Source organism: Crotalus tigris, unplaced genomic scaffold (genome assembly GCF_016545835.1).
Source record: "Crotalus tigris isolate CLP2741 ecotype Arizona unplaced genomic scaffold, ASM1654583v1 scf7180000019856.1557650, whole genome shotgun sequence".
Classification (NCBI taxonomy): Eukaryota; Metazoa; Chordata; class Lepidosauria; order Squamata; family Viperidae; genus Crotalus; species Crotalus tigris.
In genome coordinates, this window is record NW_024097742.1 from 1,530,295 (window position 1) to 1,555,518 (window position 25,224).

General features: G+C 39.5%; 1 long non-coding RNA gene across 1 annotated transcript in view; it reads left to right on the forward strand.

Annotated features, from left to right (window-relative positions):
- Window positions 1-19,190, forward strand: part of LOC120317860 — a 48,565-nt gene extending 29,375 nt beyond the window's left edge. Inside the window, exons 2-3 of the long non-coding RNA XR_005559323.1 lie at window positions 9,339-9,422; window positions 19,015-19,190. This is a non-coding gene — a long non-coding RNA (uncharacterized LOC120317860). The remainder of the gene's footprint in view (window positions 1-9,338; window positions 9,423-19,014) is intronic.
- The last annotated feature ends 6,034 nt before the right edge of the window (window positions 19,191-25,224 follow it).

Sequence of the window (25,224 nt, forward strand, 5' to 3'; positions counted from 1 at the left end):
TCTCTCCTTAATTAGTTTCCATCCATTGTTTCTTGTCCTACCTTCTGGTGCTTTGGAAAATAAGTTGATCCCCTCCTCTTTGTGGTAACCTCTCAAATAGAATCTTGTAAGACTGAAAATATTTCTCCCCTCCTCTCTTTTTGGTGTCCAGAAAACTAGGAGGGTCTCATTTGAAATACTTCCCATGCTTTCCCCCACCCACACTTAATCTTGGTCACATAAGACCATTAATTAGACTGTTGATCTTCCTCCTATCTTCCAAAGTCATTCCAATGTTCCACTACAGAGAGCCTTGAAATATCAACAGCAACTCCATCTTACTTAGGTTTAAACTTCTTGTGGTGTCTCCCATCCTGACCCTGATAGACTCTAAATGCTTGGAAAGGACATCAGTGGCCTCTCCTTCATGGCCAAGGATGAGTAAGTTCATTTGGGTATCTCTCCCTGTAGCTTTGTATATGTGTTAAGAAGCAGGGGAGTTAAGTACCTCATACATCAAAGGCTGAGCTCACCTTGCGCCATGATAGATTGAAAACTGCCCATTGAGAAAGGAGTAGAACCACTGTAAAACAATTTCTCCTGTTCTCATGTCCTGCAGATAATCCAATAAGGTACCATGATTGAAAGTATCAAAAGTAACTGAGAAGTCCAGTAAAACTATAGGGGATCCACTACTGCTATATAGGTCTTGAGATAGGGAATCCAAGACAGTAATCAATGCTGTCATTATTCTATATCTAAGTCTGAATCTAGACTAAAAGGGATCTAAATGAAAGCTAGATAGATCTTTGTCACACTCACTAAGTCACATTTCAGTAATATATGGCAGATCTGCTTCTCATCTATTACCAAATTAGGGTGGCCTTATTGCAAAGAGATCTGGCTTTAACCATCAGTACCTAGTGGAAATGGCACCAGCAGTCCAATCACCTGGTCTCCAGGATGAAGAAGAATAGTCTATATGCACAACTACCAGATTTGTCAGCTCAAGTGGTATTAAAAGAGGCAAAACATTGTCAATTATTGTATTATTATGAGCTGCGGTGGCATAGCGGTTAGAATGTAGTACTGCAGGCTAACTCACTGCTCACTCCAGGAGTTTGATCCTGACCGGCTCAAGCTTGACTCAGCCTTCCATCCTTCTGAGGTCAATTAAATGTGGACCCAGATTGTTGGGAGCAATATGCTGACTCTGTAAACTGCTTAGAGAGGACTGTAAAGCACTGTGAAGTGATATATAAGTCTGAGTGCTATTGCTATTATGATTATCTTTGTACTGTTACCTATAATTCAGAATATAAGGAATATCAAACAGCTCAATAGGCATCCCAAAGATGCTTTTTCACAAGATAACTGGACTTTCTTGTTTTTATTTGAAGACATTTCGCTTCTCATCCAAGAAGCTTCTTCAGCTATGACTGGATGGTGGGGAGCTAAAGAAGCTGCTTAGATAAGAAGCGAAAAACAAGAAAGTCCAGTTGCCTCATGAAAAAGCATCTTCAGAATAACTATGATCTGGATGACTGGGAATCTCCATAGACATACAGCTCAATAGGTATTTGTACATCATCTGCAGATTAAGGAAGGCTATCCTAATGGATTGTAACTTTACATCTCAACAGATATATCTATTTTTAACATCTCAGAAGTTTCTATTTTCTACTTATTTTACTCTTCACTCCTCATTGGTAATTTTCAACTTTCAACAGGTTGCTGCAAAAAATAAACTTGATTTGCCTATCCCTTTTATTGCCAATCAGATTGTTAATGAAACCATTAGGAGGGATAAGAAAGAAGTGCATTAAAAACTAATGTAGGAAATGATATTGTTGCCCATAGTTTGATTGTATCCTATTTAGATCCATTTTAAACATGAAAATGGCACTTCAAGGCCAGAAGGATCTGATAAGCATTAATGGATTCAGAAGATCTGCTGCTGTTTTTGCCAGAAAAGCTACTCTTATGCTAGTAGAATCCAACCACTTTACTCACTGGGAGTTAAAGCTATGAATATGGCATGAGAGACTTTTATTATGCACTCAGAGACTGTGTCTAAACATTAAGATATCATTGGATGAACAGAAACATAATAAAGTTTTGTCACTGAGAGATACAGCATTGGGGTGAAATTTTGACCTTGACTTGTTACTCCACAAAAATATAGCTAAATCTAATACCATCCAGCAACTAAGCTAATATGGGAAAATTCCTTTTGTTTCTGGGCAATATCAGAAATGCACAAGACAGTTGTGGACAGATTCACAGCTGGAGTCATTCTCTTTGTCAGACCTGCCCCAATCTGATCCCTTAGGAAAGAAAAGCCTTCTGCTCCGTTTGATTAAAGTAAATCTTAGTTCTTTTACTAAGAGTGTTGGTTGCAGTAAATTCAAGCCAGCTCTGAAATCACTGCACTCACAAAATAAGGTGTAGGTTTGCCCCCAGCCCATCCCTCCCCCCCATGCCCAGTCCCTTTCCAGACAACCGGGAGCTCACCAAGATGTTTTGAAAACTCTGAGATGTTTGGGGGTAATACACATATTTCTCAGGGTATCTGACTATGGGATGCTGGTACAGACAGGATCTGGATGCTCTGGTCCTTCTCACTTGTCATTCCCCCCCCTTCCTGATTTCTTATCATGTACACACAAAGCTTTATTGCCCTTTCATCTTCCCCCTTTCATCCTTCCTCCCCCCCCCTCTTCTTTTGATGGCAGAATGCCTGTGAGGCCCTGGCCGAGCCAGGCAGAGCTAACACTCTTATTGCCTTCTCCATAATAACCTCCATAATAACAAGCATTAACTAATATCTATATACACTATTAATATGTGAGGGGTGGGAACCACTGTTTTCTGGCAGCTTCCAATATTGTTTGATTCCCTCTCTCTTGTTTTGGAAGGCAGAGGTTTTAGGGAAGGGAAGCAATCTTAAGGGAGACCTCTGAAGGCTCAGTAATCAGACCAGGTAAACAATTTGGAAGGCTGTCTGAAGATTGACATCTAGGAATTTAACCGCATAACAGCACTATTTATACAACTATTCAGGCATAACTTGCCAATTGCATACTATCATTGGACAGACTTATTTGTAACTGCTGATAACCTCTGACAGAGCAATTATGATTTTGAGATATATCTTCCAAGGACTAATGCCCTTCAAATTTAGCACAGGTTGAATGACGGCAGAGTAAATAATAAATGTCCAAAGGGAAATGTAGAAGATGGATCTGTGCATTCTAACCATATCTTGGTGATATGAGCCCTATTCATTTCATTGGGGCTTTCTCCAAGGTGTGAGTAGGAGTCTTAGAAATATGGCCCTATTTTTGTGAAGAACCGAACATTAAAATAGAAGGCATGTATAACAGAAATTGGTGGAAATTTGAGCAGGAAATAGGAGAGGTAGGTACATAAATGGAAAGTCTATACTTTGCAAGAGTTCCATCAGTCAAAGAAAATTAGCCTTGTTTGAATATAAAGCTAAATTATACTAAAGTGCATGGAAAGCATCATGTAGAAATAGGAAGATAAATATGATTATCGATATAAGTGAGCCCCAAAATACACAGCGTTCTTTCTTCTTATCTCACCCCTCTCACTTCTATCTTTCTTCTTATCTCACCCCTCCCACCAAGAGGCTTTCATCCCCCATTTCAATGCATCTACAGTAAATCTCTCAATGGGTTAAGGTCACTCCTACCTCTCTCTCTTTCACCTCAGTACCCATCAGTTTGACAGGATACAAGAGATTTACTTCTAAGTGAGAATCAGTGTGGGTGGTGGTGAACGTATTGAACTGGTTTTGGGAGACCCTAGTCCACCCTTAACACCATGGAAGCTGACTTGATCATCACTTTCTATCCTGCCCGGTTTATCTTGCTAGATTGTTGATGGGCAGGTGGGCGGGCAAGTTTGGGGGAAGGTTAGCAAGGAGTATTACAATATTTTAAATTCCAGAAATAGAGGGGTGGATATAAGTCTAATACAGCATATGTAGATGTACAATATAAATTTAGTAAGCAAGCAAACAAATGGTGACAAGTTATCCCATGTTCTTCTCCATTTCAATGGTGCTCTTGAGAACCCACTAAACAGCTGGTTGGCAAGTTGCCAGTGTCAAAACTGTGCTGAGGAAGATTGAAAAAGCACAGGCAATGGCACCATTCTCTCGTGACTGAAACTGTATCCCAAACAGCTCACCAAGGAGCTATTTGACAGGCTGTCAGGAGCACCACTTGCCAGGAAAGACATTGTGCTTTGAGGCTCTTCTTATGTATGGCCTTCTGCTGCAAACTTTTTGTAGCAGAAAGCAGCTCACAGGGTACGGGGCTTGCAAGGAGCATTAGGATATTAGCCTCTAAGGAGGCTACACGAGTGCTCTGAAGATGATTCTACTTTTAATTTTAATTCATAATGAGTCCTCAAATCAACATGGTCTACTCTGAGTAATAAGGGGAGTGGGCAGTTCCTCTTGTCCTTTTATGATAATTCCTCTACCTGTTTTTGGCTGGGGGAGGGGAATCACACAATTCACTATCAACAAACACATTGACATATAACAAGCCTCTGAACCCCTCAGAATCAAAATCAACTGCACAGCCAACCAGAGATAGCACCGACTCTCAACCAACCCACACAAGCCCCCCTTCTTCTCCCACCAGCTGTTCACCTCCCAATGACCCTGACCTGATATAACCTCCCCACCACAAGACCCTCACTTGACACACCCACACCTGAAGCCCTTATAAATCTGCTGAAGATGTTACTTATCCTGGTAAGGAAATATTTGGAAACCAACCCACAAGCTGGGAGAATGAACCTTCACCCTCACAATTCACCATGCCAGTTAAAGGGTCAGTAACTACATTTGCACACTAGTCAAAGCTTTGGTTTTAATTTTATTGGTTTTTTTTTACTTATGCACTTCTAGCTTGCTTGGTAAGTTTATAGTTTGGTGTATTTTGAATGCCTAGAATTCAATGGCCAAATTAAGGATAAAGTGCAGAGCCAGCCAGCCACATAAAATCAAACTCCCGGATCCAGCATTTTATACCCTGACAATGTCAGTTGTATGGCCAACGAAAGCTTGGTTTTGTAGATTAAACATTTGTGTTTATGATTTCATCCTAGTGATCACCTTATTTTATTTCACATTATATCTCCTATATATATTTGGGCTACTCACTCTCTCTCTCAGCCCCAAATACCTTAAGTTATTTATAAAAATTAATAAAGGTGTAATAATGAATAAATAATTCCCCCCAGCTGTCCTAATGAACATGAAATTTTTAGCCCATGAAATCTTTAGTCCAACACACATAAAACACATCAGATGGGAAAGGTTGTTCTAATAGTAAATTATTCAGAGATTATCTTTGTGTTAGATCTCCTATTCACTAGGACTGTACAGCTTTCCCACCCACCCACCCACCCCGCCTCCTACAGTAGTTGTTTTTCCAAGAGTCATTTGTCTGAGAGACAAGTATGAGGAGTCTGGTATGCTGAGGTCAGTGCTGGATTTCTTGGTATGAAACAATGATGCTGATAGAGCCTGAAGTTCCAACTTGTTTACGTAGAAAAAGCAAAGCTCCTGAGCTTTCCTTTATGTCAACACTTGAGTTTTCCACTGGGGACTATGCAACACATAAGGTGTTGGCACATTCTGCTTGATAAAAGAGGCATTGGCACGTGCAGCTCAAGATGACCATATCTCATAAGCCCTCATCCAGAAACATTAGCGATGCCAGTTTTCACTGACCTGCCATCTGTCAGCTCATATTGTTGAATGGCAGCTTTCATCATCCCCAGGGTTATTGGCCCAGATGAGTTGCAATTCAGCTACATCTAAAAGGTGCTAAATAAAAACCGTTTACTTCCAAATTGACCAGAAAGCCTCATCAGTGGTAAACTCTACCCATTATACACAGAATGAGAGGAGGTAGGGAAGGTAGAACTAATGTCCTTACTACTGTATATCCTCCCCTCCCAATATATACAATAATTACATTGTAGAGGATCATATTAATGTGAACTCTTGTGTGGTTTTCCCATGTTGCATACAGTTCTTAGGTACGACCTAAGAATTTCTTAAAGTAGTGTTAGAATGGAAGACCAAAATGCTGATCTATAAGGAAAAACTGTCTCTGAGGAATGCAAATGATTGTGATTGATGTGAATTTGAATAATGTAATATTCAATGAAGTACTGATTATAAATTGATACCTGGTTGTGTTTAATGAGGGTCAAACTTCACATAATGCAAGGCTAGCATGTGCACAATAGAGGCTTGTATGTGTGTGGCTGTGGTTATGGTTTTAGATGCTGCCAATCTTCACATGGGCAAAATGGAGAAAGGAAGGTTCCAGCAAAGCTCAAAGTAACAGTGACAACACCTGATGCTACCACTAATAGCACTAGGCATACATTTTTCATTGAACATGCCAGGGATTGTATCCAGACCAGAGGATTGGTTCACAAAGAAAATTTCTTGAAATTAGGGTCTGCAGAAAAAAGAAAAAGTTCTAACTGAATCATGGATTTTGTTCTTAATTGTTTGCCCTGATAATTGTAGTAAACCAGTATCCTCAATTTAAGAACACAGGATCTATATTATACTTTTATTAGGCCAATGCAAAATTCACAAGAGAACATTCAAGCTTCCAAATTCTGAGTCATCTGAAAAACAAAGTAAAAGGAAAAACAGGCAAGAGAAACAATCAGCTGACAAAACCATGAAATCCTCATTTAGTTTTCCATCAGAAAGCTAGGGAAGGTGTATTGCAAACTTTTACAAAGATGGTTCTCTTCTCAAGACTAAAGGCAGAGTTTTCAAGCTCAGCATAATCCTTGATGACTTAGTGGTCACGCGCATGTGATTGTCTTGGCAGAGTTACAGTTTGAGGGTTTGCCTTCTGGGAGGGAGTCCTAGGATATTCTGGCAATTTCCTATCCAAGGACTGACCTGGCCTGGCCTCGCTTAGCTTTCAGACCTAGATAAGATTGGCCAGGTGCTGTGAAAAGGGGGAGGGGTGGCAAATGCAAGAAGTTAGGTCCCATTGCAAGAGGACTACATCACACACAAGCCATGAGTTCAACCACCAATCTATTTAAACAAGTTAGACTTTATACCCACACTTCCCCCTCCCCACAAACATGCCAAGTGGGAGCAATTTGCAGAAATAGGAACTACTCCAGCTGGATCTAAATATTGAAATGTTTAAGATTTCCTAAAGAAAGCAATGGATAGCTTGAACAAAAAGTATTAAGAAATATAAATATGAAGTAATTAATAGGAATACAAATATGTATATATTTAGTTAACATATTTCTACTCTGCTGCAATGAACTGAAAAAAAAACCCTCTCTGAAACTTACATAGAGTAAATGTTGCAGTTAAAACTTCTGTGGTACAATCTATCAACCAGTCAATCATAAGTTAAAACAATAGCCATAAGGATAATTAAGCAAAAGCCACAAGAACACCATTAAAATAGAGAGAGAAAAGCCATAAAATGTTAACGGCAAATAAGAGAAATGCTTTTTCAAAGGGCTCAGTTTTCAGAAATTTTAGAAAAATTAACAAGAAGATGGCCATCCCAATTTTTAAAGAGAGGCTATTCCACAACATTGCCATTGCCATGGAGAAGCATTCCATAATTTTGTTTTTTTGTATTTTTCAGAATTAACTCCCTTTCCTGCATTATATCCAATCCTTATGTTTTCTTTTTCTTTTCTTTTCTTCCTTCTTCTGCTGCTTTACAAGTTACAAAACTGGCCTTATGTATCATGTGAAAATGGCCTCCCTGTTGCTAGGTAGTGTCTTGGCCTAAGATTTGTTGATGGAAGCAAGTTGCCTTTGACATTTTGCCCCACTGATAACCCAGAGCCAAGTGAATTGTATGTCTTTCTGCTCCAGTGCATCAACAGTCTTGAGACAGTAGCATTTGAACAGCAACACAATTGCCTAACACAATACAACTCCACAAAGTCAATCTACTGCATTTCTGACAGTGATGACCAAGATAAGAGATACCATCCAAAAGGAGAGAGGGAGGGAGGGAGGGAGGGAGAGAGAGAGAGAGAGAGAGAGAGAGAGAGAGAGAGAGAGAGAGAGAGATCTTAAATGGCCTAGCAAGACATGAGAACATTTTCTAATGGCTGGAATGAATGCTAGAATTGATTATTTTAGTACCATCAGAAGATAACAACAACAACAACAACAACAACAACAGTTGGAAGGGACCTTGGAGGTCATTCTAGTCCAACCGCCCCTTGCTCAGTCAGGAAACCTTATACCAGTGGCTCCCAACTTTTTCTATACCCTGCACTCCTAAAACGCTTCTGATATATTCTCTCACCCCTTACAAAAGTTTGAAATAATGGCAACAAATAATGCATATACACTATAATTTTTGCACCCCCTGGAATATTGTCTCGTACCCCCAGGGGGTGCAAGCACCCCTGGTGGGGAACCCCTGCCCTACACCATTTCAGACAAATGGCTGTCCAGTTTCTAAGTTCTAATGGAATAAAGGAATAACAGAACAAACAAGACAATTGTTGAAGATGCTTTCTTCTTGCTTTGCCATGTTCTTTCTTTCCACCCTTTGCCTAATCACTTCTCACTCCTTCCTTTGAATCCATAAAAGAAAATGAGATGCTAGTACTGGCCTCCCAGTTCCAAATAATGAAGCTTACAGAGCATAGTCTGATGCACAGTTCTCTGTCTTTATGCACTACTGGAAAACCTAAGGGAGTAATGTGGACTTTAGCACAATGCAGCAGATGTCAGTCACACTGAAGTCCTGGTGAAATCCCATAGGAAGCAAGTGAAGATGCCGAGTTATGAATGATTTCCGCAGAAAAATAATGTCCAAACTCAAATAGGTCTTTCTTTCTAGCAAACAGGCAAAGGATTGCACAGTTAATGACAACATCCTTATATGGCCCTTGTTTCAATGAGAAGCTAGCCTTATGAATTTTTACCGGCAAGTAAATTACATTAAGTTGAAACAGGCATGCCCATTATAAGTAATGGAGTTTGCCCAGAATCTCTTACTATGCAAGAGTTTCATTATTGGTTGAGAATTCAAAAAAGCTGCACTTGAAATTTTTCAGGTAAGGAAATTGCCACCAGATAGGAAAGTGGTTGCAGGAGGGAGAAAGAATACCTATTGTTTGAAACCAACAAGAATTGTATCCGTCTAGGCAGGGTTGTATCAAACGTTCCTGAATGTTGTTTATAGATTGTAATGTGCTTCATATTTCATTTTGCTTTTACATTTTATTTTTATTTATATATTCATTAAATTTGTTTGTCGCCCATCTCACCTCTCTTACAGAGGCAGGAATGTTTCTTGATCCCAAGAGAATATTGAAAGGAAAAGAAAAACTTGAGGTCAATATTTAAGAATAATTTCTTTAAGGTAAGTCATGAGGAGAAGGTGCATCTAGAAGTTTTTCTCTGGCTTTTATAATCTCTGAGGTGGGAAGACGAAATTCAGAAAAGCCCTCACTAAAACTAGTTGTAAATTCTATTGAACTCTCAAGTGAAAGCTTTGCACTTGCTTTTACAGGAATATGCCAAAGGTTGGTTTGCAAGTATATTATTCTTCAGGCTCAGGGTGTTTTTAAAGAGATCTGCCTAGTTACTGATTTACAGAAAAGGAATACATGGGAAAGAGAAAACAATTAAGTCCTTCAAGGGCACAATGTGTGCAATCAATGTGATAACAGATTTTTCTGGTGCTTTCTGCTGTACAATAGCCTTCAGCTTGGATTCCTGCAATAAAGATTAATACGCAGTTGACACCACTATAGGACCAGTTCCAGAGACCAATCCATTTCTTTGCAGAAAAGTATAAATATCGTCCTTGAACCCTCCAGAAAGATGTTGGATTTGTTATAGCCAGTCTTGGTATATATATATAAAAAAAGCCTAAGGCTGAATTGTGACAGCAAAGCAGAGATGACTACAGAAATACAAAGTGACCATACCTGAATTTGTTCCTGAGTAAGGAAGAAGGGACAACTCCAATTTTCATCATATAGTATAAAACAATGTTTCTCAATCTTGGCTATTTTAAGTCCTTCTATGGACTTCAATTCCCAGACTACCTCAACCAGCCATGTCTAAAGACTTAGAATTAATTTGATCAGAAAGATGGCATGGAGGTAGTTTGTCCTCTGAGATTATTTTGTACTATTTGATAATGATATATTTGGGAAAGAGACAATTGATATGAGGCAACCAGACTTCTGGACACATTAGCCATGAAATCTAGCATCATGTGATTTGCAACAACGTAGACAATGTTGATAATAACTGGTAGGGATTAAGCAACCTATTCTCTCTGTGAGACTTCTGCAGAATGTTGTTAATAATACTGGCCTACTTTGAAACCGTCTCAGACAGTTTTGGACCCAATTCTTGTTAAAAAGCAGAAGAAGGGGCAGAGATGACCTCCTATTGAAAATCCAGGCTCAGAAAAAAATTTTGATAGTAACTTTAACACATGAGACCAGCATACACACTTACCTACAAACAATCAACATACAGTGCATTGAGGGTGAGGGTTCGTTCTCTGAGCTTGTGGGTCAGTTTTCGAACAATTCATTAGCAGGTTAGGTAACATCTTCAAGAGAGTTTAGGGGATGTCAGTGTCAGTATTCTTCTGTTTATAAGGCTTCAGATATGGGTGTGTCAAGTGAGAGTCTTGTGATGGGTCTTGTAATGGGTCAGGTGTGAGTCATCAGTGAGTCTTGTGATGGGTTTTGTGATGGAGAGGTTATACCAGGTCAGGCCATTGGGAGGTGAACTGCTGGTGTGGGGGCTTACATGGGTTGGTTGAGAGTTGGTGCAGTCTCTAGTTGGCTGTGAGATTGCTTTGGATTCTGAGGGGTTTGTAGGCTGGTTGTAGGTCAATGACCTATGTTGACCTACAACTAGCCTATAAACCCCTCAGAATGACACTGACAGTGACATCCTCTAAACTCCACTGAAGATGTTATCTAGGCTGATAATGAAACATTTGGAAACCAACCCACAAGCTCGGAGAACAAACCTTCACCTTCATCCTACACCAGAACTACAGATATTTGCCACTATTGCATATAGTACATTTACCTATTTATTAAATGCTTAGGATGGCCTTAATAATAATAATAATTTTTTATTTTGCGGTCACAGACCAAAATACAAGTGCAACAAAAAAAAAACAAGAAAAAGATATGCTTAGGATGGAAAGAGTGATAGTTCAAAATCCGGGAACAGCTGGAGAAAAAAAAATGATAAAGCCACCTCCAGACCAGCAGTCTGTAACAAACTGACTTGGACCCATGCTCATTTCTGCAGACCTCAGTGCTGCTATCGGTCTAGGACCACGGTGGCGAACCTATGGTATGCATGCCACAGGTGACACACAGAGCCCTCTCTGTGGGCACGTGTGCCATTGCCCCCGTCCTAGGCCTTTAGCTGGGTTTTATAAAATCTTTTCTCTACCGCCATGTGCAAAAAAAAAAGGTTCAATCAGTCAATTTCAACTTCTCGCGGGAAAAAAAAGATCTCGCAAAGTTGGAATTGATTGATTTAACTTTTTAGTCCCACTCAGTCTGCTGTTACCATTACAGCCATGCCCACCCAATGAGCCACGCCCACCCGGCACCCGATGATACATAAGTGGGTTTTGGGTTGCAGTTTGGGCACTCGGTCTCTAAAAGGTTCGCCATCACTGGTCTAGGAAGAACCTCCCATTCCCACTGCACAAAAGAAGGAAATGAAATGATGAGCTAACTGCCCACTGTTCTCCAACATTCACTGTATTTTCCAGGATCTATATTCATGCACAGCAGTCAGTAGTTTGTGAAAAAGAAAGAGGGGTGAGGGAAATGATGGGGAGATGGTTTTGAAAATAGAGGCCCCTGTGAATTGTGAAGATGGAATGATCAGCAAGAGGGACCATCTCTTACTGATCACATCTACCCAACCCACTAGAGTGGGGAGGCAAGGAATATTGCAGGTCCCATCTCCTAAGGAGATACATCTGGTGGGACCCAGAAGAAGGGCCTTCTCTGTGGTGGCTCCCTCTCTCTCTAGAATATCATTCCCTCAGAGATTAGACTGGCCCCTCACTCTAATACTGTTTCAGAAGGAGGCCTGGGGAACTCAGAGTGGGATGGAGCCTATTAAATGGCTAATTTGAATGTGTGTTGTCGCTGGAGTGGGGGCTGAGGGATGGGGAGGTTATTATTTTATTATTTTTCTTCTTGTTATTTTTTATTCTTTTTACATGGTGTTTTTATATCCGTGTAAGCCGCCTTGGGTCGCTATGTGCGAGTAGGCAGCAATATAAATTTTCTAAATTAAAAATAAATAAACTTTACAAGATAACACTTTTTCAAATAGCTCTGAACATGGATATATGTTGCTAGCACTCTTGGGTTGGGAAAGAGAGTAAAGAGACCCAGGAAGAGGATCTGAACTTTTCTGGGGTAAAGAAGGAAGCAGCAGCATTGGCAGTGCATGTGTGAGATGTCAACCTCTGCAAGATGGGGGTGTGGTATTGCTTTTTGATACATGTGTTAACATTTTATGCCTGTCAAAAGGAATGGGGCTTCAGACATTATGCTATTCCTGCTATTTTGCAGATTTAGACACTTTGTCTGCAAATGCAACTGAAGGGAAGGGAATGCTGAACCAATCTATGCCAATAAAGTGTTATAGGAATATAGTCCCTTGCTGGATGGATTAAAGTCGCCAATAACTTCCTAATGCAGATACTGTTAGGTGCAAAGAATCAGGACCATATGTTAATTTGCAGCACAGAGGATTTATTGTTCAAGCCTATACACAAGAATCTAGTCAACTAAAGTTCAAATCTGAATTGGTGCTAGATAAGGGGCAACGGAATTCAGGGTGAGCTGGATTTGGATTGTTTTTGGCAATGTAAGGATTCTGAGTTGATGATACATTTAATACCAGCCCCCAGCTCTGTTTGTTTTTCTTTCTATCGATATAGGCAGATCCTTATGTCCAGGGTGCATAGGACAACATTTACAGTACTTCATTGCCTCTTATAGCATTTAAGCAAACAAGTAACACATAAAAACTGTCTTTTAAAGGATGTGCTTATTTCATATTGTTATTTCTCTCACACACTTTTTCTACATATGTATCACACATACACAAATACCATTCATTTCCAGCTATATAAATTATACAAAAACAAGACAATAAAATAATCAGTGCTTGCTGATTCTGCTTGCTGAACTATGAAGAAACTGCAATTATCTGTTTTCCCCCTAAAGTGCACAATTTTGGAGGCAGTTGGATTCCTTAGATATTTATGGTACATTAATAGAATATTCAAACTAGTTTCTCTTAAGCTTTTAACCTCTTTAAATGTTTAGCCTTAAGGAAGTGTTTGGCTTATTTTAAAATACATCAGATTTTATGCTAAGGAAAAATTTAGTTCAACAATACTCTAGGTGAAAATTAAGAATTCTCTACAAAGCCTTGGGCCTTTTGGCAGCCAAATCTATTTAGGAAGTTAAATGAACTGATCACAAAACAGTTCCAGCCTTCAGCAGGAATTCAGAACTTATTAAACTACACATCCACTGATCAATAATAATTAATTATTGTCCACGTGCTGGATGCTCTGGAAACTGTTAGGGCCTTAGATAATGTTGAAAACATTGGGAAAAATTCTGGGTAAAGAAAAGAATTCCTCCACTTTCAATCCATCCCACTAATATATTCAGGAGGCAATAGAAAAAAAATGTCTGTAACTCAGGATTGAATTATGGAGTCCTTGGTGCTTCCTTGGTGCTATCTGAGCTTAACTGTTTCCTTGCAGTCATTTCATTACCCAACTAGGTAATATCATCAGTGTGATGATGATGATGTTACCTAGTTGCATAATGAAACATCTGCAAGCAAACTAGCTCAAGGACGAGCAAGGATTGGACATACTCAAATGAATTTTGTGAGATTTGTTTTTTAAAAAGGTTAAATCTTTATCTTATCTTTCTAGACACTTTGGGCAATCAGAGCAAAGCAGAGTTTTTCTGCATGCATAATTCACAGAAGGGGTTAAATAACTAAATAACTACCACATGTTCTTTCTCCTCATATACTTTGAGTGCACTTACAAAGAATAACTAGCAAAAGAAAAATGAGAAAATATGCTCTCTGTTTTGGAACATTGTGGTTTGTTATTGATATATTTGACAGATTCTTTTTAGCCACAATATAAACATTTCTACCTTTAATACAAGGTCTGGCAGTTATTGACCTCACTTGTTTTTTTACAGTTGTGAAACAGAATACAGTCATTGTGGTTGCTGACTTTTGCATACACTGGGATTAAGAACATTGCTTAGTGACAGAACATTTATAACATCCTAATTTAGCAGATGTTATCTTCAAGAAAGGAAGCAGGGAGCGAGATAGTAAGGGTCATTGACCTCGAATTCAGCATGATTATATACTCTAGAATATCAAAATATTGGACTGGTTCTCTGACATATGAAGAGTTTGTTATTCAACTTTTGTTTCAATAAATTAACTCTACTGCTATTACCATGCAAAATATATGAGACATAGAAATAAGTTCAGATACAGATATAGTACCAACAAAATTCAATGTCCATTACAGAAAATAAGAATACTTGGGCAATTAACTTTAGTTGCCACTTAACAATTGTGGCAAGAAAAGTCATAAAATGGAGCAAAATTCTCTTAACAAATGTCTCACTTAACAATGGAAATTTGTGTAACTCAAGGACTATTTGTACAACACTGGAAGTTTTTAAGAAGAGACTGGACAGCCATTTGTCTGAAATGGTATAGGGTTTCCTACCTGAGCAGGGGGTTGGACTAGATGACCTCCAAGCTCCCCTTCAACTTTATTATTATTATTATTATTATTATTATTATTATTATTATTATTATTATTATTATTATTATTTTCTGTTAAATATGATTTACAGTCCAATAGTGTAAGACGTTTTTAGATAGGATGCTAACTCATGCAACGTCTGAGACAAAACAAAGTACATAAGTGGAATTCCTCCAAATGAATCTAATCTCAGGGTCCTTATATTCAAACCTATCCCAACTTTTAAAATCTAGTTGTAACAGTAGGTGTCTTCCATTAGGAACTAAGAAGTTCTCTTTGTTGTTTTAGAAGTATGTCTACCAAGTTTAGGTTAAGTATAAATTAATCATATACCGTATTTTCTGGCGTATAAGACGACTTTCTAAAACGCGGAAATCGGTGCCGAAGTCGGGGGTCGTCTTATACGCTGAGTCGTCTTATACACCGGAAATTACAATAGTTTAAAACTACAGGATTACAGAATTACAGAATAACAGAATTTGGAAGGAACCTTGGAGGTCTTCTAGTCCAATCTCCAGCTTAAGCAGGAGGCCTGGTATGTTTCCGGACAAATGACTGTCCAATCTCTTCTTAAAATCCTCCAGTGATGGAGCACCCACCACTTCTGGAGGCAGGTAGTTCCACTGGTTAATTGTTCTCATGGACAAAGTTCATAGATTCAAGAAAACTACGTGCAGTTTAAAGAAAAGTTTATGAAAACAATATGCCCCCCAAAATTGGTACAAACCTATGTATCATATCTACAGTACATGCTCCTAATAAAAAACATGGACTTTGTATCAAAGTCTGTTTAAATACAAAACTTTCATAAGATCAAGTTTATGGTCTTTGGCAGAGAATAGAAGATGACTTTGTAAAGTAATCTTATTAAAGTCCATGTTAACTTGTTATCGAAAGTACTTTGCATGCCAGGAAGAGGCAACCATTAAGCTGTTGACATGATCAGGTCCCAGAACGCTTTGCAGGCAGAATGCTCAGCCTGAGAATCTCCAGTTTTGAAAAAGGTATTAAGTAGCAGGTAATCAGAATCCCTTGCCTCAGGCAGTGAAAAGGAAATTTGAGGGATCTCAGCTTAGTCAGTTCCAGTGCAGCCTAGTCTGATTTTGTACTTCCAGAATTAATGTGAGGATCACACTTAGTGATCTACTGGCTTTTGTGTCTCAAATGTTCTGCCACAGTTCTCTATGCAAAAAAGCATCTAATACACAATTAAGGAAGTATTTTTGGAGCATATATGTCCAAAATACATATTTTTTTTAATGTGGATTTTAAAAATTTGGCAATTTGATGTGAAAAGAGGCTAGAAAAGACTGTGAGTAAAGACGCTAGAAAATAAAAGGAACCAGAAATAGACTTAACCAGGGCATACATATGAGAGGGTATGGTGTCAAAAAAAGTTGGCCCTAATAAAAGGACATGGCTTTGATTGATCACAACTGTTAGCTTGATTTTTTTTACACACAAACACACACAGAGAGCCATGGACACCTCTGAATTTAAGAACAATCCTATTCATAGGGACCTAGGCTTGGGTCCTTTACAATTGCATCAATCCCTGAAAGAAGTCATGTATTTATAGCACAGAATCTTAGTATATAAGAAATATAATTTGGAGGTTAGAAAGGATTTTGCTATCAGCTATTTTCTGAGGATGTCCTTGTGCTCCTTCTTGTTTATAATTCATTTCAAGGCTTAAGGTTCTCTTGGGGATTTATACAATAGCAAACTCATGAGAAATAGAGACTAGTCAGAGAAGAAAGGAGAAGAAAATTCCAAGGAGCCATAGGCATAAGTGAGTTTCTGTTGTAAAATATGGACAGATTTAAAGCTACAAAGCAAATGGATAATTTCATGCAAAACATGTTATTTATACTCAGCCCTTCCCAGCTGAATATATTAAATTTCATCCCTTTGCTACTTTCTGTGAAATTGGATCAGCCTTTTCATATTACTGCCTGTGGTTGAGAATATATTTATAGGAACTGCCCAAATGTAAACATTTCCTAGTTTGAAAAAAGGGAGAAGGATCTCCTTTGGAGAGGCTTGTCAGCTTAATGTAATCAATCACTCTCAAGAATGGCTTCTCAATAGCTTGACTTTATTCATGCATCGGGTCCCCATTTCAACCACAACATAATCATACCCTGACAACTCCTAAGGTACTTGCCCTCCTCAGCCCTTGCTATTGCCCTTGTTTCATCCCCAGACCATGAATGAGATAGGCTTCAGTCATCACTATTGGTAAATACAGCTTCTTATTACAACGTTATTCAACGTTATTCAACAAATGCAAAATCTATTAGAACTTAGCCATCAATTACTGTGAATTCAAAGTCTGGTAAAAAGCAGAGGATGTGATCAGAGGTACATTTTGGGAGGATTAGGAGTTGCAGGCATGCCCCTCCATTCTGATCACTGGCTAGACTTATTTCTCTTTCAGCATTTGCCCTCTCCATTGGCACACCCACACCCATACCCACACACAAACACTTACATGCTTTTCATCTCTTTAGGTGCCACTTCCCACCTTCAGGTGTTTTTGACATCAACTTCTCTTCACTTTACCAACAAGGTAGAAGAGAAAAAAACCTCACTCTTCCATTTGAGACAGAAGCATGGTGGAGTTGAGGGGGCTTGTGTTTATTTGCTCGTTTACCTATATTAGAAATAAGGGAATTGTTGTGTCCTGAGCCTGCAAAAGCAGGCTTGGGAGGTTGCATTGGTCCCGGGCATTCCAAAAGCTGCCTGGGACCAGACTCAGTAGCACCAGCCTTGCGCGCATGTGCAGGGCGCGAAAACGCTCCGCTACTTGTTGCCATTGTGTCCGGGTCTCTGGGCAGATAAAGAGAGGCCTGTGTGCCATTTGCGTTGTTGGAGTGTTGCTGTTAAACGAATAAAGAGCTGTTAACTACACAATGAGTCTTCATCATTCGCCCACGATCAAAGGACTTAACAGGAACGGTTCCTCATAAGGCTCCACAGGAATTTACCAATTACACAACCACTGTCTTCCTTTCTGGGGTTATTTTGGCTCAGGCACATTCCGATGTCTTTGTCTGTTTCACGTTATTTTAATTTATTAAATGCTCCAAAGGGCCACAGATAAGCTAACTACACAAGATGGATAAAATCCCAAAGTGAGGTCCATCACCGTTCTGACTTCAATGCCCTGACTGTGGGGTGTGTTCCTCTCTTTCTGGTATTATATGTGTTAAGTTTCATGGAGAGCAAAAAGGGAGGAGCAAACCAATCCCCCTGCTTCTTATGAGGCACAAATTAGACCATCATTCAGCAATTACTTATACGAATGGAGGCAGAATAGGCATTAGCAGTGGGGGCATCACATTTTAAGCCAGCATTGTTTTGTGGCAGCCCAAGGAATGGTTAGCACTTGATACTATATCTGACCCAATCCAAAAGTTTTTCCCTTCAGATTATATAAATTTTCTTATTTTGGTAGTTGGGGGAGGGGGAAATTAATGAACTTCTTGACTGGAATAATTGGCCTTGGACTTGAGTGGCTGATGGATCCCTTTTGATATGTTTGTTTTAGGGATGTTGGTGTTCTTTTTCCAGACAATTATTTTGTAGTATCTTTGTACTGTGCTATTTTTAATTGTATCATGCCCTCGCACCCATGCCCCGCAGCATCATCTGCGTGTGACAGGGTGTGAGGGCAGTCTTGTCCCCACTGCCTGGCTGCCATGCCCTTGGCTGTGCTGCTCTGCGTGGACTGCACTTGGGGGCAACTCTCCTCCAGGGGGGCTGCTGAGGAGGAGGGGGCCACAGGGGGAGGTGGGGCTGGGGCAACAGTGCACATGCCCACAGAGAGGGCTTTGAGTGCCACCTCTGGCATGCGTGCCATAGGTTCACCACCACTGCCCTACACACTCCATGGAATGGAGATTTGATTTTGTTTTCTATAGCTGTATTATTTGTATAAAATTATAAGGCAATATACAAAAACAATATAATGTTATCAAAATATCTGTTCCCTTATAGAACTGACTTAGAAAGCAGTACATTTGGCAGAGACTCCTACTAAGGAAAAAAAAAGGAATTTGGTTTTACCAGTTCAGTCTCCCCGTATAACCCCTCCCAATTTTGTCTTCCACAGTGCTCTGAAGGGTCCATCAGTTTTTACAAAGCAGCTTCTCAGGAGGTACAAGGAAAAAAGGAGAAATGATGCAAATCACCTTCTTTCCAATGGGATTACCCTGTGAATAGAATTCTGGGTGCAACCCATTGGAATGTACACAGGTCCAAACAACAGGATACTGTATGCAAGGAAAATCAAAAGAAGGGACAGCCGGACGCCACACTTCATGGGCTCAAGTAGTTTCCTTGGCATGGAATAGATTAAACTGATTTATACACAGTTCAGCATCATTTATTTTGTGAAGTATTTGGCTTCTTGGGGCTTAACTGCTTGCTTGCAGACATTTCATTATCCAACTAGGTAATGTCTATTTTTCCTGACAACTCCCCCACCTTGTCTCATGGCCAAACAAAATGGAGTGACAAAACAATCTTTTCTCCATCTATCAGTCTGCCCAGTTCATCCAAAGTACTTTTTTCTCAGATTCAGCACTAGAGATTCTCAGGGTTACCTGTGGAAATTTTTAGACAGATAATAGCCAATTAGGAGATGGACTCTAATATAAAAAGCAGTTTCCCCCCTTTTAATAATGTCTCCATTTAGGAGATGTGGCCTCTTTTTCAAAAGGCATTATTTGCACCTCACAAACTGAAGTTAAAGTAGGAACTGCTCTTTTGTATCTGGTGATTGTTCTAGATTTATTGGGGGGGGGAATCTCTTTGCTGCTTGTTGAATGGTGAGGTAATATAAGATAAGTAGAAAGCAAATAGCAATTATTTGAAGATTATGATTATTAAAAATATAGGGAAGGAATACAAGGTTAGCTTAGTCAATCAAGGTTAAGACAGACAATCTGTTATATCTGACAACCTTTATTAGACTTTTGCTGATAAGGAATAAATGACCAATGTCTATGGAGATTCTCAATCAACCAGGTCATGGTAGTCCCAAAAGTGCTTTTTTTTTTTTTAAAAAAAAAGGTAACTGGACTTTCTTGTTTGTTTTTTTCCTTTGAAAACATTTTATTTCTCATCCAATAAGCTGAAATCTTCTATTCCATGAACTGAAGAAGCTTCTTGGATGAGAAGTGAAACATTTTCAAGGGAAAAAAAATAACCGAAGAAAGTCCATTTACCTTTTTGAAAAAGGCACTTTGGGGACAATAAATGACAAGGATTTTGGATTTTGTTTCTAGCTAAGAAAGTTGCCTTGAACTGAGGCAAATAAATTTGGCAAACAAACAAATAAATAAATGACCTGAAATATGAAGTAAAACATGGATATGTTACATCTTAAGATATAGCAATAAATTAACTTAAATTGTGTGTACTTATTGGGACAAGGAGAGGAAATTAGATCTTTTTCTTGTTTTTCTTTATATTTTTGTGATTGGTATAGTTTTATTCTTTTTAATGGTAATCTCTAATAAAATTATTAAAATAAAAATCTCTATACTGAACCTGCAAGGGTTTTTATTATGTTTTTATTGGAAAAGATTTTTTTTATTCCTTATGGAAGAATGGCTAACCAAATTATGGGGTATACCTTAATGTCTAGTAGGACAACCTAACTCACAATTCAAGAAGTATGGACTGAAATCATTTAAAAGCTAAACTGAATTAAATTCCACTGTTTCGATGATCAGCAGATTGATTTGCTGAACTTTTCACTGCAGCTGAAATCAATAAAACCCACATCAGTTATGAAAAACCTTTCATAATATGACTACCACATCTAGGTTGAAAAGTCTGGATTAACATTAGATGGCAGCAAAGAGAAAAAGAAATGTTTCTCTTTTGGTTTCTTCTAATGGTCATTTGGATGTTTACATTGCAGATATGCTAACCTTATTCCAGATTGACTTCAAGAGGACTGAAGAGTGATAGGGTTGCTCTAAAGTCTACCCTATTTTTACACTGACTCTTCAGCCTTGTAGAAACAGTAAGAAGTGTCATACAAAGCTTTTTTCCGCAATATTGGTCAGTTCTCTCCAAAGGGTTTTGATTCCCCACAGAACATGAATGGAATTCTTGATGTCCCTGAAGGTGGAACCAGAATCTTTTCAAAGTGCAACACTCCACCTGTTTTCTCTCCTCAGTGACTCTTGTCATACTGAGCTGCCACAGGAATGATGAGCTACTTAAAGGATTGGTTACCCATGGTAACCCTCTCCCTGATACCATAAAGCAGATGCTCTGTGGATCCCACTTAAGAGTTCATGTGACAAATGAATCAAGTATGCAAGTAGGACAAAACTAGCCCCCAGAGAAAGCGAGATGTCTCCTTATGTGCCCTCAGCCAAGAGTTCCTGTGATTCCAGGAAAAGGTTCTTTATTAGGAGAGATGGACTAGATCTACTCAAGATCCCAGGTGCACAATAACTATTTCCTTAGTTCCCTACTCATTGCATGTTCCAGGTTAGCTTTTTGGTTTTCAACCACAGTTGTTGATTAAATGAAAGTTACCTATAAGAAAATGCTTTGGCAGCCTGTTCAGTGGATGCCATCAGCCTATTCCCTTCACTGACTAATATGTCCACTCACAACAACTTTATTCCCAGAAGGAAAACAAGTGACAATGTTCTTGCCTGAAATATCAAGTGTAGACAGACATCCTATCAATGAAGGCTGGGAAAAGCTGATGTCTTTGGAAGGAGATTAAAATAACCTATTAAAATAATCTTGTGGGAGTCAGCACCAGGACCGTGGAAAAATATCATTTGATATAGAGGTTTAACTAAGATAATGAAGCTGTCTATTTAAGCCTTGAAGTTGAAATTCCAGAATGTTAGCAAGGCTACTGTTCTCTTCCACATAGCATTTCCACATAGCCTATCTTATAGGCTGCTGTCAGTCATCCATGCATAGCTTACATAGGTTCTTGTCCCTGGTTGGACAAATAGAGGAACTAACTTCCCAAACAACCAAATGAAATTCAATGGTGAAAAAAGTAAGGTTCTACATTTAGGCAAGAAAAACCAAATGTGTAGGTATAGTATAGGGGGTATCTTGCTCAATAGTAGTAACTGTGAGAGGTATCTCGGAGTCCTAGTAAACAATCACTTAAATATGAGCCAGCAGTGTGCTGCAGCTGCCATAAAAGCCAACACAGTGCTAGGCTACATTAACAGAGGGATAGAATCAAGATCACATAAAGTATTAATACCACTTTAAAATTCCTTGGTAAGGCCTGGAATACTGCATCCAGTTTTGGTCACCATGATGTAAAAAAGATGTTGAGCCTCTAGAAAGAGTACATAAAAGAGCAACAAAGATGATTAGGGGACTGGAGGCTAAAACATATAAGGAATGGTTGCTGGAATTGGGTATGTCTAGTTTAACGAAGAGAAGGATGAGGGGGGACATGATAGCTGTGTTCCAATATCTCAGGGGCTGCCACAAAGAAAAGGGAGTCAAGCTATTTTCCAAAGTGCCTGAAGGCAGGACAAGAAACAACGGGTGGAAACTAACCAAAGAGAGAAGCAACCTAGAACTAAGGAGAAACTTCCTGACAGTTAGAACAATTAACCAGTGGAACAACCTGCCTCCAGAAGCGGTGAATGCTCCAACATTGGAAGTTTTTAAGAAGAAACTGGACAGCCATTTGTCCAAAATGGTATAGGGTTTCCTACCTGAGCAGGGAGTTGGACTAGATGACCTCCAAGGTCCCTTCCAACTTTATTATTATTATTATTATTATTAGTGGTGGGGAGGACCTTTGCACAAGTTTGCCTGTTGCACCAGTTGCGACCCTACCTGGACCGGGAGGCTCTCCTTACAGTCACTCACGCCCTTGTCACCTCACATCTGGACTACTGTAATGCGCTCTACATGGGGCTACCCTTGAAAAGTATTTGGAGACTACAGTTGGTCCAGAATGCAGCCGCGCGAGTGATAGTGGGTGCTCCTCGATACACCCACGTTACACCTATCCTCCGTGAGCTGCACTGGTTGCCTCTTGGTCTCTGGGTCCAATTCAAGGTGTTGGTCATTATCTTTAAAGCCCTATATGGCTCAGGGCCAGGCTATTTGCGAGACTGCCTACTACCTCATAGTTCCCTACGTCCGGTTAGATCCCACAGGCTGGGCTCCTTCAGGCCCCGTCGGCGAAGCAGTGCCATTTGGCAGGGCCGCGGAGGAGGGCCTTCTCTGTGATGGTGCCCACGCTTTGGAACCAGCTCCCCCCGGAGATTAGGACCGCTCCCACCCTGTTGGTCTTCCGTAAGCTACTTAAGATCTGGCTTTTCCGGCAGGCCTGGGGTTTATAAAACCTGACCCCTGGATGACTGTCTTTGTACTGTTTGTTTGTTATGTTTTATGTGTTTTTTATTGTTAGCCGCCCAGAGTACTTCGGGAGTGGGGCGGCTTATAAATTTTAAAAATAAATAAATAAATATTATTATTATTATTATTGATCATCGCACAGTCAGCCAGATGTTCAGACTGGATTTGGCATTTTGTCTACCTATCGAGTCCTTACCCAGGACCTGGGATAGGCAGATGTGGATGTTTGATGGTATTACAGATATCGTCGCAGGATGGAAGCAGTTATTATTATTGTTATTATTATTATTATCGATCATCGCAAGTCAGCCAGATGTTCAGACTGGATTTGGCATTTTGTCTACCTATCGAGTCTTACCCAGGACCTGGGATAGGCAGATGTGGATGTTTGATGGTATTACAGATATCGTCGCAGGATGGAAGCAGTTCCTAGTAAGGCCGCCTTTTGCAATTGACTAATAGCGAATTTGTCAATGCCAATGGTGTTCAAGTGGTGCTCCAGTTGTTTTGGGATTGCACCCAAGGAGCCTATGACTATTGGTACTACCCTTGCTTGCTTTTGCCACAGTCTTTCTATTTCTATTTGTAGGTCTTTGTATTTTGTTATCTTCTCCAGTTCTTTCTCTTCTATTCTGCTATCTCCAGGCACTGCCACGTCCACTATCCAGACTTTTTTGTCTTTCTTATCGACAATTGTTAAGTCTGGGGTGTTATGTTGCAGGTGCTTGTCTGTTTGAATTCTGAAGTCCCAGAGCAGTTTAATTTTATCATTTTCTATGACTTTCTCTATTTTATGATCCCACCAGTTTTTGCTTACAGGCAAATGATATTTTTTGCAGATCTTCCAATGCACCATTGTTGCTACTTTGTCATGCCGCTGCTTGTAATCAGTCTGTGCAATCTTCTTGCAACAGCTTACCAAGTGGTCCACTGTTTCTTCAGCTTCTTTGCATAGGCGGCACTTACTGTCTGTTGCTGTCTTCTCAATTTTGACTTTGTATGCATTTGTCCTTAAGGCTTGGTCTTGTGCAGCCAGAATTAGTCCCTCGGTCTCTTTCTTCAATTTTCCTGCTCTTAGCCATTGCCAGGTTTTATTATTATCTGCTTTCCCAGCTATTTTTTTATGTATTGGCCATGTAGTGCTTTGTCTTCCCATGCCTCTATTCTGTTCTTCATTTGGTCTTTCTTGTAGGCCAGTTTGGTCTCTCCAGTAGTTAGTAAGCCTTCCTGATATACTAATTTCAGTGCATCTTCATCATTGTTCTTCAGATATTCTTCCAAAGCCATTTTTTCTTCTTCAACCATCTGATGTACTTGTAGCATTCCACGCCCACCTATTTGCCTTGGTAGATAAAGTCTATCAATGTCACTGCGTGGATGAAGGGCATGATTCATTGTCATTATTTTTCTGGTCTGCCTATCCATTGCTTTTAGTTCTGCTTGAGTCCAGTCCACTATTCCAGCTGTGTACCTAATGACTGGGATTGCCCAGGTGTTGATTGCCTTTATGGTATTTCCTCCATTGAGTTTGGATTTTAAGATCTTCTTCACTCTCTTGATGTATTCACCTCTAATCTTTTTCTTGACTTCAGTGTGCTTGATGTTGTCAGCTTGAAGGATACCCAAGTATTTGTAGTACTCTTCCTCATCCAGACTCTTAATGTTATTTTCGTGGGGCATCTTGATTCCTTCAGTTTTCACTATTTTTCCTTGTTTGATAGTAAGTGTGGCACATTTGTCCAAGCCAAACTCCATTACAATATCTTGGCTATATATACGGACAGTGTTGAGCAGCGATTCTATTTCAGATGATGTTTTTCCATACAGCTTCAGATCATCCATATAAAGGAGGTGGGATAGTCTGGCAGATGTTTTTGATGTTTGATAGCCATGTCCTGAGTTATTCAGTATTGTTGACAGAGGAAACAGTGCAATAACAAATAGT